This window comes from Colias eurytheme, chromosome 19 (genome assembly GCF_061535395.1).
Source record: "Colias eurytheme isolate Ceu_HAF_F1 chromosome 19, ilColEury1 Martin Lab GWU primary, whole genome shotgun sequence".
Taxonomy (NCBI): Eukaryota; Metazoa; Arthropoda; class Insecta; order Lepidoptera; family Pieridae; genus Colias; species Colias eurytheme.
The window spans coordinates 7,191,923-7,209,074 of NC_142998.1; the positions used below are offsets into that span (position 1 = coordinate 7,191,923).

Here is a 17,152-nt window from a genome sequence, read left to right on the forward strand (position 1 = left end):
GGAAACAATGTTCCCTATACGAATTTCTGTACATTACGTTGTCGTGGACATGCGTATTGGCCGCTGTGGGGACGAAGCACGAATCTTCTTCACCACACGCGAGCGTACAGGGGAAATTGTAATCTATTGTAAGACGGGGAAGATTTAGTTTCCCTTTCGTCGAGGGGCGAGCAAGCGCTCTATGTTGGGCGGGGGCATCGAGTTGAGGGTGATTCAGTTGAAACGTCGCCGCGTCAGGGGATAGTATCGCGCTTCACCCCGGTCCCCGCTCTGTAAATAGTCATTGAATTAAATCATTCGATATGTCACCAAATTAACCATCCATACTTATATTCCGATTTGAATGATTTGTTCACGTAAGCGTTATAAATGGACCGCCCACTGCTATGTTGATTCCACCGGCTGTCAATAACAACACCACCGAAACTAGTAACGTGTCGTTTCTTAATTATTCATTATATAATTAGCTAAAATTAGTGCATCTTTAGTGTTTAGAATTTAGTGGTCGATGATAAACACGTTTATGGATATACCTAATGCCGAGCTGCATCTGCCATGGCTGTGATATAAATCTTCGTCGCTGGGTATAAATTTCTAATAAAATTTATTTTCATTTGCTTTGAGGCTTGTAGATAATCAACACAAAACATTAAATACTTCTGAACAATCATTAAACGCAATTTGCATTTTGATTTATGCATTTTTAAATTACCGTTTAATTATATTGTAAACGGTTCCTTCTGCGGACAAAATTTATAACCCACAAAACGGGGCTGAAAAATTATATGTCAAATTTACATACGTACGATTTATGGCTCCATCCAATATTTGGAATGCGCTGCGGTTAAAATTCAAAAGGTGTAAAAATTCAAATTTTTATATTTATCTCAATAATAATGTGTGTGATTTACATAACCGTTCGCTTTTTACATCGAGAGCTTTATTTATTACGTATGTACATATTAGTTTTTTAGTGTTTCATTTTAATTCATTATGTACTACTTCCATTCGCATTTTCTTAATATACTCTATGGCACAAATACTCATTTATCTATTTTAATTCATATTTTGTCTATTTTCATGTATATGACTTAACATGCAATTTCTTAACATTATTATAAGAAAAGAGTTAAAATGTTAGATCACGTTCTGACTTACGTAAATGATGGCGAAAGGCTTCTTAAGTTACGCTTTTCTCTGGTTACTATGAGTACCTTTTTCCCTTTCCTATTAATTTTCTTTCTTTTTATTCCATTCTTGAGGAAAACAATAATATGTTCACTATTTCATTATTCACGAGCATTTTATTTATTGCTTATCAACTACGATTGCCTTGCCCTATTTTATATTACCAGATATTCACTCGCTAATTCCCCAGATTTTTGTATATTTTCCTATACCTCTAAGGGGAAATTCCAAATTATTATATATTTTTTGCATGGGTTAGGCATTGCTATTATTTATAATCTTAAGCATTCATACCTTTGCATTAAGATATTTAGGTTTTAAATCAGTAAAATAAAAATATTGTAATGACAGACTTTTTATATTGTCGCTTTAGCAAAAAGTATATAATAGTATAAGAATCAATATTTTATCTTCTGCATCATTGCATGAGATTCATGAAAGCGTGAGTGGTTCATATCAACGGAGAATTACAAATTTCGATCACGTAATCGACCTTTTTCTTTGATGAATTCATAGAGTAACTATCCTTGACTAAGGTTCCACGCTTGTTGAGTTTCATCTTTGATAGTAAATTTCGAAACTGTACAAGTATTAATTTCTGTCTCGCGGTTCAAGGATACATTTATCGAACCGCAATTAAGCTTAGTTTGCTATGCTCTACATCTATACTTAATAATATTTTATTGAAGAGTTTGTTTGTTTAAACGAACTCATCTCAGGAAATTCATATTTGAAAAATTATTTCGGTGTTAGATAGCCAATTTATCGAGGAAGGCTATGAGGAGCAATGCGGGTAAAACCGCGGGGTACAACTAGTTTAGTATATACCGCTAAACTTTACCTAATATTTTTGTTAAATTCAAAGGAATGCGTTCCATAACCCTATATCAGGACAAGGCAAATTCCCTACACACGAGTACGAATAAAATGATAAGAACACATTGAACTTTCGCCCTTAAGAGCTAGATATATCTTGTTCATCTTCCGTCAATCCTCCGATACAGAGATCTCAATCCCGTGGGAATAGTTTCCTAGTCGTCACCAAGTTTTTACCCTTTTTTGTCACAAGCTGCGTGTCATGGTATCATCAACTGTATTGCGATTTTCTTTATGCGAGCAAAAAATTAAATTTGCTCAGTTCCCGTTCGGATGGGATTGTGAATACACTCGACATTTATGGTTTGAATAAGGTAGGCTTTTTGAACGTATGCAATATTCCTTTGAGTTAAAAAGGTTCGTAATTAGATAAATTTCATTGTAGACATAATAAATCGTCACAGTCTACACTACAACGTTTACACTATTGTATAGTTACATATTTGTATTTTGTAATATAATTAAAAAACATGTGTCATTTAATTTATTGATTTAATAATAGGTTCAGCCTATTTTACGTGATTATTAACTCGATTATCATTAGATTACAAACAGGATACCTACATTAAAAACAACCTTCAAAAACCATTCATGTTGCATAATTTATACTAAAATTGGACCACGCCTACTTTTACCAACATGCGGTATTCGTATAATTGAATTCGTGTAAGTATAGGTAACAAACATATCCTCAACTTTCACCTTAAAATATATTATTAATGTTATTATACCAACAGTATTTTTGTACTAACAAGTCAAGAAATTAATCCTTTAGAACTATTACCTCATAATTATTTTTAAAACAACAAACCACAAATCTAATCTCCCACTAAAACAATGACTTTGCAATTCCTTAAGAAATTATTTCTCTGTTAACAGTTCACTTGTTTCCATTGAATATATTATCATCGATCTTTTATTTGATTATTACTTCTCTCGACCTATATTTTGTGGTTACTTAAAGCCAAATAGAAGAATTATTGATGACATTTTGTCGTGACATGCTAATGATACCCCGAGAATGGTAAATGTATCGGTTTATTCAGTATATAGTGTATACGTCTTAGTGCTGTGAAAAATTGAGCCATTTCCATAACAATTCTTCATGAAACCAATTATTTCAGTACACAGGCAACGGTATTACAATTTTTATGGCGATTAATTGCTTAGTAAAATATAGTTTGTAAGCTATATTCAATTGAAATAGTTTAATTCTGCACCTCAAATATATTAGGTAGGTAGGTAGGAAAAATACGGTTAAAAACATTCAGCAGTCTTCATTCGTTACATATTTTCACTCTACTGAATTAAATTGAAACAAAACAAAATTGTAATATAAATCGTACATTTAATTCCGCATGACGCGTCCCTGCTATGTGAAGTTTAAGATTAGTCAGAGTTATTTTCTTCATAACTCTTGAAAGCAATCTTATCCTTAAAAATATCGCACGTAAAGTGAAAAGCACAGAAAATGCTATTGCGTCTACGGGCTGAACGGATATGCATATAAAATGGCTGTTGCGACTGGTGCAAACGCATTTAAAAATTTTATTTTCGTCGTACAAATGCAATAAAATGATGTAATATGTGTAGCTATGATATCGCGCACTTGTGTCGCAAGATAGTTTATGTGAGAGTCTGCAGCAATTGATTATACGACAGCCCCTGAGCGTTGAAGCAATTACAAGTTTATGTGTTAGTACGGGACCGCATAACATTTTTGATTTTAACTTCATATTACGGTCAAAATCATTATACGAGTATTGAGCCTGGACAATTTCGAGTTTTTGTTATGTCGCGTTAACACGTATCCACACCCATTTCTCGCGAGTCTATTCACGTTAGCAAGAAATACAGGATAAGATAAGATAAGAAATACAGGATTTTTGGAATGGGGCTCTAAGTGTAGTTACTATGTACCTTTTCTGCCTTTGTGTTTAGGGAAACGTTCTTAGGAGCTCTTTAGCTTTTGAAATTGTTTGTACCTGAAAAAACAAGATGTAGACTACGTATTGTGCACATTTCCTAAATCTTGAACTCTATTAATTCCTATCTACATATATTTAGACTCACTATTCAAATAGCATTTTCTAAAAGTACACATAACTATCCTTCTGCTGATATATCTATCTTCCTTTCAAATCGTCCCCTTATCACGTAACGTTCTCAATAAATATAATATTAAAAGGTTCCGATTCAGGTGAATAAGAACAACAGCTGCGCCACATTCTTACATACTTGACCTTTGCTTATAGGAATTATGCGACCAATAAAACGCGTAGAATTTGACGAGTTAGACACTTGTGACAAATTTATGTCACAGTTGTTCATAAAAATGTTATGGCAGTACACCTGAATGGTTCGTGGATTGTAGCATAACCGGATTTTTGTATTCCTTTTATATGGGAAGGAGTTTATTATAATCACAAAGGTTTTATTGAATTTCTCTGTGCTTGAGTACTTTTCGATAGATGTTAAGAAGTTTATTGTTAACTATGAAATCGTTTTACTATAACAACTTACTGGTATGATTTAAAATTATACTTTTAAAACGATCTGTGATAAATAAAGAGCGTTTGTTTGTGGTAATTTCTATATAAAATTCATATTATTACAATTTACAATTTTAAATTCAGCGGATCCGAAAAAATGTGTACGTTCAATTGGAGTAAAGTATTAAAATTGCTTAAAAATATTGTATTTTTGCACAAACGATGCAATAAAAGTATTGAAATGTTTTTATAAAAGCTGTTCAAATAAATTTTTCGTAAAATCCGACAGAGCTAATGAATTTTAAAGAAATATTTGTACATTGAGCGATAAGTTACGTAGGAACATAAATAAAGAAATATTATAGTACTATTAGTAATATTTTATTTATTACAGGAGTTATAGTTGACATTAGATTTAAATTAAACGTAAATTTCACATAAACAAAACGTAAATTCGTTTCAAAATATCGAAATATATAAATTCGAGATTTATGTACAATTAAACTAACTCGATTTGCACATTAAATTTATTTGCAGCTACGAATAATCATGTAGAAAACGTGGTCATAAATTAGATAAAATATTGAGTCTGCGGAAATACCTCTGCTTAATAATCTATGGGTTTATTGTAACAGACTAGCTGGCGCCAACCGAGGTCGATGGTCTCATTCGATGGTTTGAGATGAAACTTCTTTTGGCTTTAAAATTTCTGAAGTTTTTATAGATATGATGTTATATAGATGTAAGATAAGATTAACTGGTGTTTTAATGGAGACATTTTATTGTATTTAATTGCAAAAAAGTAAAAAGAACGGTTAAGTTTTAAGAACTTGTAATGAACGGCATACACTATACATGCTAGTCTTTTTTTATAAATATAATATTATCATCAAATATCATAAAGATATTTTAATATGTGTCCTGATACTTCTTGCAAAGAAGTCACTCGTGTCACGGGATCTACAAAATATTTCGTACCTATTTCAACTGATTGGATAAAGTAAATTATTTGTAATTTAATAAATCAAAGGATTCAACCATTCAATATATAACGCTATTAAAAATTTCTACTTTCAATCATGATTTATTTAACGTAAAATTCCGCAAGCAATTCGGCTGAAACTGCAAAGCGCTAAAGCGTGGTATCGGGCTTATGCATTTAAACAGATCCTTAATAAATTTATATTTAATTTGCTGATAAAATTGTATTTTGAACCTTAATACATTTTATTTTAGGTAGGACAAAATATATTGTTAAGCATCTATAATGTTCTGTACAAAATATTTTTACTTAATATAAATAGGAGTTAAGTTACGAATTGCATTTTTGGAACAAACACAGTATAATAAATCGTAGCTATAAATAACCCACGTTTCATACAATAATGCTTTATTACAGTTGTAACACAAAAAATGTTTTTTATTAAAACTTGTAAAAGTATTTCGTACGTAACAATTGTTACGACGTAAGAGCAATGTTACGTTCATTCGACTTTTATTGAAGTTCATAACTTTTCTTTTTTTCGTTTATTATTTCTACGTGACCCACTGCAGTACTTTATATCTGACAATAAATGCTAGGATTATTACGTATTAACTATAAGTATCGTAGAATTATAGTCCAAATGCATGTTGGTTCTTCGATCTATACGAACATGTTCATTGTTTGTATAGATCGAAGGTTCGAGACGTGTTTTGGTCAAGAAAATGATATAGGTTTTTTTTTATGAATTTTTCAAAAAAATAGCAACATGGAAGTTGAAAGAAAATAACAACCTGAAAGAACAACTTTAGTTGTAAGTATTTTTTTGTGCTCTACCAAATGTTTAAAAAACATGAGTTATAATAATCATCTTTATAAAAGTACACAATATAAAAAGGTTATTAAGAAAATATAAATATTATTAATAAAATAAAGGAATAAATCATTGTCTAGTTCGCATAAATATCCTCAATTTACAAACACGTTAGTTCATACACGACCGCTTTATACATAATATTATATAATTTATTCAAAATATACCGGGATAATATCAAGTTATGCAAATGCATACATTCTGTGGTGTCACTCGCAAGGTTAGAGATGACACAGTTTGCATTTATGAGAACAAGCTTAACAAATGTATAGAAAAGATGGAGGTGTGTGAATGCTCCTTTATAATCGGAAAATATTTGGAAATCGCAAATGTATCTCAAAATTTTTAATAAAAATTGTTAACTAACTGATTACCTACCTACCTACAACACTAAACAATCAATACATATTGCATCTTAGATAAAAAATTTCAACATTATAGTTCGATAAAATAAATGAATTCTAAATTTTTAAAGTAAACCAAATAAACTAGGGATAACGCTAACAAGAAAAATTTTACTCGCAGTCTTGATTCCCATAGGAAATAGTTGCAATTCGTGTCAGTGATCCCACTGAAACAACTAAGTGATCACTCACTACCACGGGGATTAACTAGTTTAAAATTCCACGAAGTTTCATGAATATAATAACATATAACGAAATATCACAAATTAATATGCGACCACACAGGGACGCGGATTTGGTTTACCAAGATAATTGTTATTGAAATTGTGCTTTTCAATTATTTATTGTAGCACAATATTCAATATAAAAATACATAAAATATAGATACAGATTGGACGTGAAGTATAAAAGGCGCCTTTTCGATATCAGTGATTTCTTCCAGGCTATGTGTGTGATTTATACGATACATAGCATGAGAAATCAATTTAAAATTAGTGAATAATATGTACATTTGAAAGTGGATAATATCGCCCAATTTAGTATTCTTGCTACAACGCTTCCATAGCTTTGGAACTAATGCGAATTATAGCACCCATTTGAAGGCCGTTTCTATAATTTATTGTTAGAATGGTTCAATGAATTTCAATTAATTAGCCATATATGCTCTGGAATGACATAATTGTCCAATTACAGATAATATATAATGAACCGAATTGATTTTCAAATAAACAACATAGAAAGTAAATGCTGCTAATGAATATTACTTACATATAAATAGTGTTTTGTTACTTACCTATAGTTATTTCAATCTTTATAAGGGCTTTTCATACTATCGTTATAAAATTTACAATTTGATAGAATTTACGAATAGGTAAATGAAAAAAATTAATTTCGTGGGGATAGCAATTTTTGTGCCTATGAAAATGTAAATAATCAATGCAAGTATTACATAAATCTCTATACGTTTTTAGCAACTATGTTATAATGAAAAAATTTCAATCATACCAAATTCAAATTTATTTATTATTAAACATACATACATACAATTATAATTACAATTTATTACAATATACAATTAATATGGATGTAAAAGTATATAAATATAAAAAGGCTACTAAAACAATTTATACAAGCCAATGTTTCCCTAGCTAGGTTACTGGGCAACCTGTGTTTAGGAGAAACAGCTTGCCTCTTCACAAAAAGCCTCTTAGCAATTACTTAATTATAAATTAAAATTGGTTACAATAGAAAGTAAGAGAAAAAAAATCAGCTTCAGTATATACGTGCATTGATTGCTGTAACCGCATCTCGTATCTAAGAGTAAATCTCTTTGATGTAATATTATCTTCTTCTGGATTTTTCATCCAATTTCTATAAAATAAGATTTTATGTAAGTTGCAAAATAATTACAACGGACATACAACGTCATGGTGGTTTGAAATTTTTTATGTATAGAAATTATAATTCATAGTTTTGATTTTCTATCATACGTATAGGTTACTAGTACCTAGATAATAATATTCTGGAAAGCAAATACACCATGAAAAATACAGTGAAAAACGGTCCAACATTCCACCTTATTTTCTATACAGTTTCAAATAAATTTATGAGTGCAACACACATCTAGATTGGTTCGATATTTCATGGTATTTTCTACCAAGCTGGCTTAAACCTTAAGGAACATATTGCAGCTGTTAAGCTAAAATATTCCTCCCTGTCAACACTGTGTACATAATATATTGGTTCAACTAAACCATTTGTTACGCTTATAGTCTTACTCTTGTGGTTATTGACTTGAGTGTATTGTTCTCAGTTCCTGAATCTAGAGTCTAGACAAATTAATTTTCAGTTCATCTTTTGTAATCGTAGTTTTATCTTGTATGTAGGTCGTATTGTACGGTCTTTAATATTCATATTATATACCTACACGTTAAAATAACTGAAACTTAATTGAACTGAATTTTTTTAAATGTCTATTACTCAGTAAGATCATTGGTCATATTTTAGACTGAAAAAATAAAAAGAGCGTGTGTGCATGGCACATGCGTCAGAAGTGAAATTTCTTTGGCAAGATTCAAAGATACCAAAATCGTCGCCTTACTCCATGACGTGACGTTATTGCCATGACGCGACCTTGATATCTTATACTCAACACGCCTAAAGAAGTTTCACTTTAAAACAATTTAATATCATTGAATCTCTATGTTCTTGAAAAAAAAAAATCAATTGTAACTATGAATGTTGTTTTTCGCTCTCACGAAACCAACGTATTATTTCCTATCTGATCATTTTATATCTGAGATCATTAAAAGAAAATATTGTGTCCAGTTGTAAGAGAAAAATGCGAATGGAACAATAACAGAGCAGTAAAGTATACTATAAGGATCGTATCGCCGAATGCGATGGCTGATATTCAACTGATAGTACGAAGTAATGAAAGAAGCAAGAACAATTTTTTGAAACTTATAGATTGTCCCGCCTTCGACCAACAAACAAAAATATCAAAAACTTTTCTTAATCATATTACTTTTGATTAGGGTAATATTGATTGACGCATTTATTTTTAAACTAGCTGTGTCTAGCGGTTTTACCCGCGTGGCTTCGCTCCTGCTGGTCTTAGCATGATGATATATAGCCTAGCCTTCCTCGATAAATGGGCAATCTAACACTGAAAGAATTTTTCAAATCGGACCAGTAGTTCCTGAGATTATCACGTTAAAACAAACAAACAATCAAACTCTTCAGCTTTATAATATTAGTATAGATAATTCTTTATTCCTTGAAAATTAATCTCGGATTTTTTAGTTCAAGGACACATTGGCCTGTAGCTTGAATCCAATTTTGCCTACGATTGCGATAACGCGACCACACTGACGTTTTGGCCCGAGATTTATTTTCAATCTGTTCTAGACTGATAGCCACGAGAATATATCGACACAAAAAACTCGGTGTAAATATATTCTGTGTAATGTTAGTCGAGATACACTTATGAATCAAAATTACTTTCTACGATAAATTATCTTGATATATTATGTAGCACTAGCAATAGAGATTGCCAATGAAGATTACAATTAAATAGTGATTTAAAAATAGAGTTGGCTTATAAAACAGTATGTATATTATTACTACCTGTTCCCTGTCCAGTAAAATGCAATAAAAATATAAAATCAATTAATATTGAAACTGGAACATAATTGGAAAAGTAACGGATATCAAAATGTGACGTCTCTTTGCTTTTCACAACGAACTGAAAGTTCGCAAATATGAACAATATGCAATTTTCAGCACGTCAGTTCGTTTCTCACAAAGAGAATTAAACAGTAAATGTTTTAACTATTATATAGTACAAACTTCGTACATTAACGCACTTTGTATCTCTGAACAACTATAAACAATTCAAACTTAACACTATTATATTTAAAATAAGACTAACCGCTCGTCCCTGCTTTACCCGAGAGATAAAGAAAGAAAAAGAATAAATTATAACCTTAATTAGTCGTAACGATGAAATCCTCTAATGGTAAAAGCATTTTTCAAACTTGTCGAGTAGTTTAAAACCTAAATCGTAATATAATCAAATAAACAAAATACTTAGTTCGCGTTTCCACCTGCAAGTAGACTTGCAAGCTGCTGTCAGATAGACTGTCGGACATTTCTTGCGGAAGTTTTCTTGCAGATGGAAACTCGGCCTTATAATAAAATTTTCCTCTTTATTACTTTGTAATAAAGACGTTTTCTTTTGCGTAACATAGCCATAATACCCAATGTCAAATACTTAGACATTTGCCTACCTTTTTGGAGCAATACGATTGGTAGAAATGAAATTACCCAGGTGCGAGAAAAAGCTTTTAATGTTCCAAATTCTTCTTATTTATTGAATCAATGATTTAACCTTACGATATTCGGCGCGTATAAAAGTTTAAAAAATAGTAAAATAATTGCGCTAACCATATTATTATTTTCTCTATTGATGGTAGCATTTTTATACTTTTTTATGCTTTTGTTATTAAATACGCATATATGAATACCAGCTGACATACCACATTGATCGAATTCCTTTCCCAAAGTTTATACTTCCGATAAAATGATGAATTTATAAAATGTAAAGAGTAAAATGCTAAATTTAATAATAGAAGATGTGTAGATAAAATTATACGCTTTATTTACTGTGCACTAAATTACGTATTGACGTTCTTAGTGCATTAACTATCCATAAATCTAAACATAATCATTTCGAACATTAATCTTGTATCTGGCGCTCGTTTGGTAATTTCCCAGTATCAATTTGGTCTGCTTACGTTCATTTAATTATAAGGCATCTTGTAATATACCGGTGGCCGGATTGGTCACCGCAAAGCCACTGGGATGTCTCACCACAATATAGCAGTGTATTTGCTTAACTGATTTCACAAATATATTTCGTACTGTGATGAGTCCATTTTGGGATGATTACTTTTGTGTAGGTCAGTGAGGATTGTTTGTTTGATATATAAATATGTTTAGGTTGGTTAAATTAATCATTTTTTGTCTTTATTAAAAAATACGTTACGTACTTGGACGACAAAGATTCACTACGTAAAGACAAAGACAACATTTTTGCACCTGAATATTGAGCAAATTATGTTTATCGACAGAAAGAAAAATATTCTTTCACATTAATAAGAAAGCTGAGAAAACAGTTCAAGGGTTAAATTTCAGTTAGCACAGTCACCGCTGGATGAAAATATGCACTTAGCACAATGCGACATCTTGACGCTAATCTGCTTCGAGAACGTTCTTACTAAGCCAACTCATTCACGTCATATTCAGAACTGAAATCCAATATAGGTTTATTTTTACCATTTTAAAATCTAACAGAACTGAGAAAAAAAATTAAACACGGATTCAATAAATATGTTGCGAAAAGGAAATACGTAAAAGTTAAAATTATGTACATTTCAATGAATAAATAAAATATACCGTAAAACCCGCCCGATTTGTTCTAAAACGCTAGCAGTTTTCCCTTGACGAATACCCGTAATACGCTGTCGATACCGGATCAAAGCAGTTACAGCCAGTTTAAACTAACAGTTGGGATTTTGCGTCCTTTTAAAATATAAAGCAGTTTCTTGGAACCAATTAAAGCGTAGGATCTTGTGGAAGTGTTGAAGTGAAGTGAAAATGTACAGTCAAGTTAATAATCGATCATTGGACGGAGAGACTGTACGTGAGACGAGATAATGACGACGCTGTCGAAGTATTTGCACGCACACATGTAGCTGGCACAAACCTGTCCATGATAGTCTGCTTAGTCGCTGAACTAACTGCACTTCAGGTATGTTTATTAGACTTAAAAGTCGCTATGAATAAATGAAATACCTACTCTTTATTGTACACTAGCGGTCCGTCCCGCCTTTGCCCGTGGTACATATTATTTATGTTTTCAATATAATAAAAAGGAATTATCGAAATCGGTCCACCCGTTCACGCGTGATGCCGTGACCAAGGAAAACGGGTTTCATAGATACACAGTAATATATTGTGTTACATAGTTAAGATAGCTAGCTTATAATAGAAATGTAAAAAGAGCGGCTTTATCGTTCGTGAGCGATTTCTTCCAAGCAACTCGATGTAGATATAAATATAGTGAGCAAGAATTAAAAAGTCGCTATAAGTGAGAAACAGTAAAATTTATATTCATTTTCCTTTAAGGGCTAATTTTTCAATCCTTGGTTAAAACTTATTCGTCGAATAATGTATAAAACTAACATTTTAAAAACGTATTCTAATTGTCCGTATTTGACAGTTTACGTGACATTTTAATATTATCGTGTAATAGTTTATTGGACGGTTAAGTTTTATCCAAGCATTGAAAAATCGGCCCTAAGCCGAATATGGCATAATAGAGACTAGACAGATAGCGTTAAAAGTTAAAACCATACACGTAAATAAAACATATCCTTACTATATTTCCATATAGAAATTGAAATTATTTGTTTATAATACTACAATAGTATTTGTGTTGTGATGTATGCTAGTAGAGTTTTAGTTTCGAGGTTTTTGTGATATTATGTATCATAAGAAGATTGTGAGAAAATAACATTATAGAATGTCGCAACTCTGCCCTGTAAGCCTAATCTAGTAAAATCTTCTTATTATTTTAAAATTAATTAATAGCATTGTAATAATTCAGATTTAGCAATAATTTAGGCTTTTATTACGTTCTTTTTTTAATTCAAGTTAACATGATGAAATATTTTAATAAAACACTTTGTTTGTCACACACAATGTTGCTGTCTGTGGAAAACTCTTGTCTTGATAAACTGTTCCACATATCCAAAAATTATCTAATTCTCCAAGTGCTTTCTATTCAATTTGGTGTAGACAGGCTGATAAATTATGTAAGGATCCAAATCTTGTTATCTTTGGCGAAAATGCGACAATATTTCACGACACTGATTATGTAATTTTAAATTAAAATTAACTTTACCTACTTAGGTACATACAAATAAAAAGTTATTCCTCAAAAGTAAAGACTACTTTCTCTTTATCAAAAAGGCTGTAGGTAATAGAAAAATATACGACCTACGTTAGGAATATAATATAAGAAATCGTTAATTTTTAATTCCTTATACATCAGGCTTTGATTAATTTTCATTTCAAAATAAAAGAGACCATATCCGCGTTCCTTAAAAAACAATAAATGGAACAACACAATCTTTTCATTACCACAACCATCGCTAGACACAGTGGCTCCGCCAAGGCCGCCGTAAGAAATTCACTAAGTAATGGGCCTAACAAACGGCGAAAGCTAAAGACGGTAATATTCGCAGCCTTGTCGCGTCATCTAAATAATGGGAAAAGGTGAACCCCGACACCTTTTCGCGTTTTGATAAAACACGGAAGTCGCTTCTAAGCGCTTTTACTGGCTGCAAAGATTGTCACGCTTCCCCGTAGATGTATCGTAATGGTTTATCGAAAATGCTTTTTGTTACTCTTGAGAAACTCGAATCAATATCGTATAAAAATAAATTGAGGTGAATATTTAATTTGTTATGAATATAGAACAATGTATGAACATACATAATTTGTGCGTACGGAATCGCGGCCAACAGCTGATCTAACATTGAGTCAATTATAATGGAATAGACTTGAAAAGTTTAAATATGTTTTACAAAATGCGTAGTTTATACACGTGTATTCTTACCAATGTAATAGTTAACATTGTTGTTTAGCATTTTAATTAAAAAAAAACGCAAACAAACAAATATAAATATGAGATACGAGAGAAAACAGTGGAAAGGAAAACGGTGATAAAAGTTAATCATTCTGAATGGATCCCTTACACCAATAAACCGGAATCCCTGACGCATTTCTCAAACCGCAAAATAAAGCTATCTCCAGCGAAAGACATAAATAAATGACTGTTTTCATAAGGTGAACAATTTATAATATCCATGATCGACCGGGATTGGTAGAATTATATCCGAATACGATGAAATTGGTTTGGAGTTGCAAGGAAGGTTTTTATTAAGTTCAATTTATTTGTACTAACCTATGAAGGTATTTTAGATTTATGAAAATGAACAATCATATTATATTCGTTACTTCAGAATAGCCACATTGAATGACCTAAAAACACATACATAATAACACAAATGTAATTTATTAAAATTAGGCAACCGTTTGTAATATAACTAAGTAATTTATCTGTACATTTCATAACATTTCTGAAATATTTAAACTACTGAAACGCATAATTTAATAACATGGTGAATAGGCCGTCATTAGTCTTTTTTAATTCAGTTTTAACTTTTAGTAGTTTCGAGCTTCATTAGGTTCAGAGTTGCTTCATCTGTGAGTCTATAAGGTAAAAACATGCAATAATATTATTATTTTACTAGTGAATATTTGCAAATTTGTAGCTGTTTCTAGTATTTATCGATCTGATATTAGTTTCCTGTAATTTACAGTTATTTATTTATATTATACTTGGTTTCCGCCCGCGGCTTCGCCCGCGCAGTCAAAGAAAAACCCGCATAGTTCCCGTTCCCGTGGGATTTCCGGGATTGCGTCATTTTCCCGGGATAAAAAGTAGCCCATCCTTTCTCGGGTATCAAAATATCTCCATACCAAATTTCATGAAAATTGGTTCAGTAGTTTAGGCGTGATTGAGTAACAGACAGACAGACAGAGTTACTTTCGCATTTATAATATTAAGTATGGATATCGCTAATTATAGAAAAAAATTCTTCCTGTGATACATAAAAAAAGTTTAAATTTATGTCCATTTTTTAATATATTATATTTATAATATACCTAAACGAGGTATAAAGACTTAAATTTTGAGTCCCTTTTTAATATTAAATCTTCCACACAATATTTAAAGGCCATAATTAGAAATGTCACAGAAACATTAATACAGCATACAGCGAAACTATGCGCTCCATCACACGAATTATGGCACTTTGTTAACAAAACTTAATTACTTCATTTATAATATTCTCTTTCATAAAACATAATTACCGAAACGCTCTAATGTCTAAATTTTATATTTTTGTATTTGTCATTGCGTGACAACCTAAATATAAATGGTTTGTCGTCATGCGTAGTATACTTGATAGACTTTATACAATATGGATGTAGTTTCGTGTTCTTTATTCAGTTAGTGTAATAATTAGGAAGTGTACATAAATGTTATTACTAAGAATAATAGAAAAGTAAGGTTCACTCGTCAATCATTCAATTATTACAGGTCTTTGATATATGTTTTCTATTTTTGTGTACGTGCTGTTTGTAATTTGTTTTAGAACTAAAAATACATCAAGAGTAAGAGGTTTTCTTAATATAATTTAGATTTCCGGACGAAATTTGAACTTTCATTGAAAGGTAGCTCTTGACCAACTAGAGAATGAAATTATATTTTTATATAGTTTTTATACAAAGATTAATAATAAACTTCCAAATTACAAAACTCAAAGAAACCCGAAATAACAAAGAATTTACTTCTTTGGTTGCTTACAAAAATTCTTTTACGTTTCATAAAAAGGATAAATGAAAAGTCGCCTTTCAAGAATTTCTTTACTTTGGTCTGTATAAAATTTGGTGCATTTACTTCTACAGCGAATTTTCGTTAAGTTGAGGTTTTATTTTATTCACCCTGTGTTGAAATATCAAAAGGGATTTATTCGGGATGTACCGAGTCAAGATAGCTTTAAACATTCACCAAACATCTATCTTTATTATTTGTAAATTTGCGTTTCCCCTTCCTCTTATTTTATTCCTATTTTCAAGAAAAACATTTATCTTTTTCTAAAAATCTGTTACAATACAAAAACTTTGAATCAAATTTTTCGGCACATCAATTTAAAATGCCTGAAAATACCAAATGCATCCACGCTGTAAACGGCGTATTGCTCCATAAAAAGTAGCTGGTCTTTATCAAGCTAAGGCAAATAAAAGACTGGCATGGCACACAGGCATTCGTTTAATTAAACAGGAAGCGAGGTCATCAGTCCCACAGTGGATTGTGTCCCTTGTGTACAAAGAACTTACAAAGAACAACTCAATAAATAGTCAGATCGCGTGAGTGCCAAATTTTTAAAATGCATGCTAATTTCGTTTCGTTTGTTGTGTGTGTGGTCTATTTGAAGGATCGTTTTAGTGTGTTCAGTTGTGTTGTAGTTCTAACAATAATTTTAAATAAATTATAGCGTTATAATGCAGCATATTTCGAATAACGCTGTTGAAAGTTGTTATTTCAGAAAAAGCAAAATAATTATGTTGTATTGAATTATTTATCCATTTAGTACCAATAATTGCAGTAGTCAATTTTATACGAAGAAAGTTATTATGTTTTATTAATTTATGTTGTGTCTCTTGCTTTTTTCAAGACTGAAGAGCGAATATTTTCAACAATGTCACTTGATTTGAATGAACTGCATTACACCATAAACATTAATCAACGATAACTACATTAACGCAATAAAAAGCACCATTATTTTGCATAAAAGGATTAATAATTACTTCAAACACTCAAGAAAGAGGTCCGTCTTAGGAGTATGACATTAAATTCCGTGATGATAAATTATACGAAAAGAGGGTAATTTGTTTTCTTAAAATTTAGATTAATTTAGACATTAATTTTGTGGTTAGCACAAATTCTAATTTCTCGTGGAATTAATTCACTCCACTGGGAGATCTTCTTTATTAGATTTGGGCTGATAGAAATAGTAATAGAGCGAGGCTGAACTAAGTCTTAATTGTTCAGTCTTTGTATTGATCTCTTCAATGCAGTTTGTGTATACTTATGATTTTTATTTTTACTTTGTTAACGTGTTTTTACAGGAAATCTATA

The 17,152-nt window shown here is 31.1% G+C and overlaps 1 protein-coding gene across 2 annotated transcripts in view; it reads left to right on the forward strand.

The window, feature by feature from the left end:
* Positions 1–17,152, forward strand: part of SK (small conductance calcium-activated potassium channel) — a 200,703-nt gene that overhangs the window by 110,160 nt on the left and 73,391 nt on the right. The window lies entirely within an intron of this gene.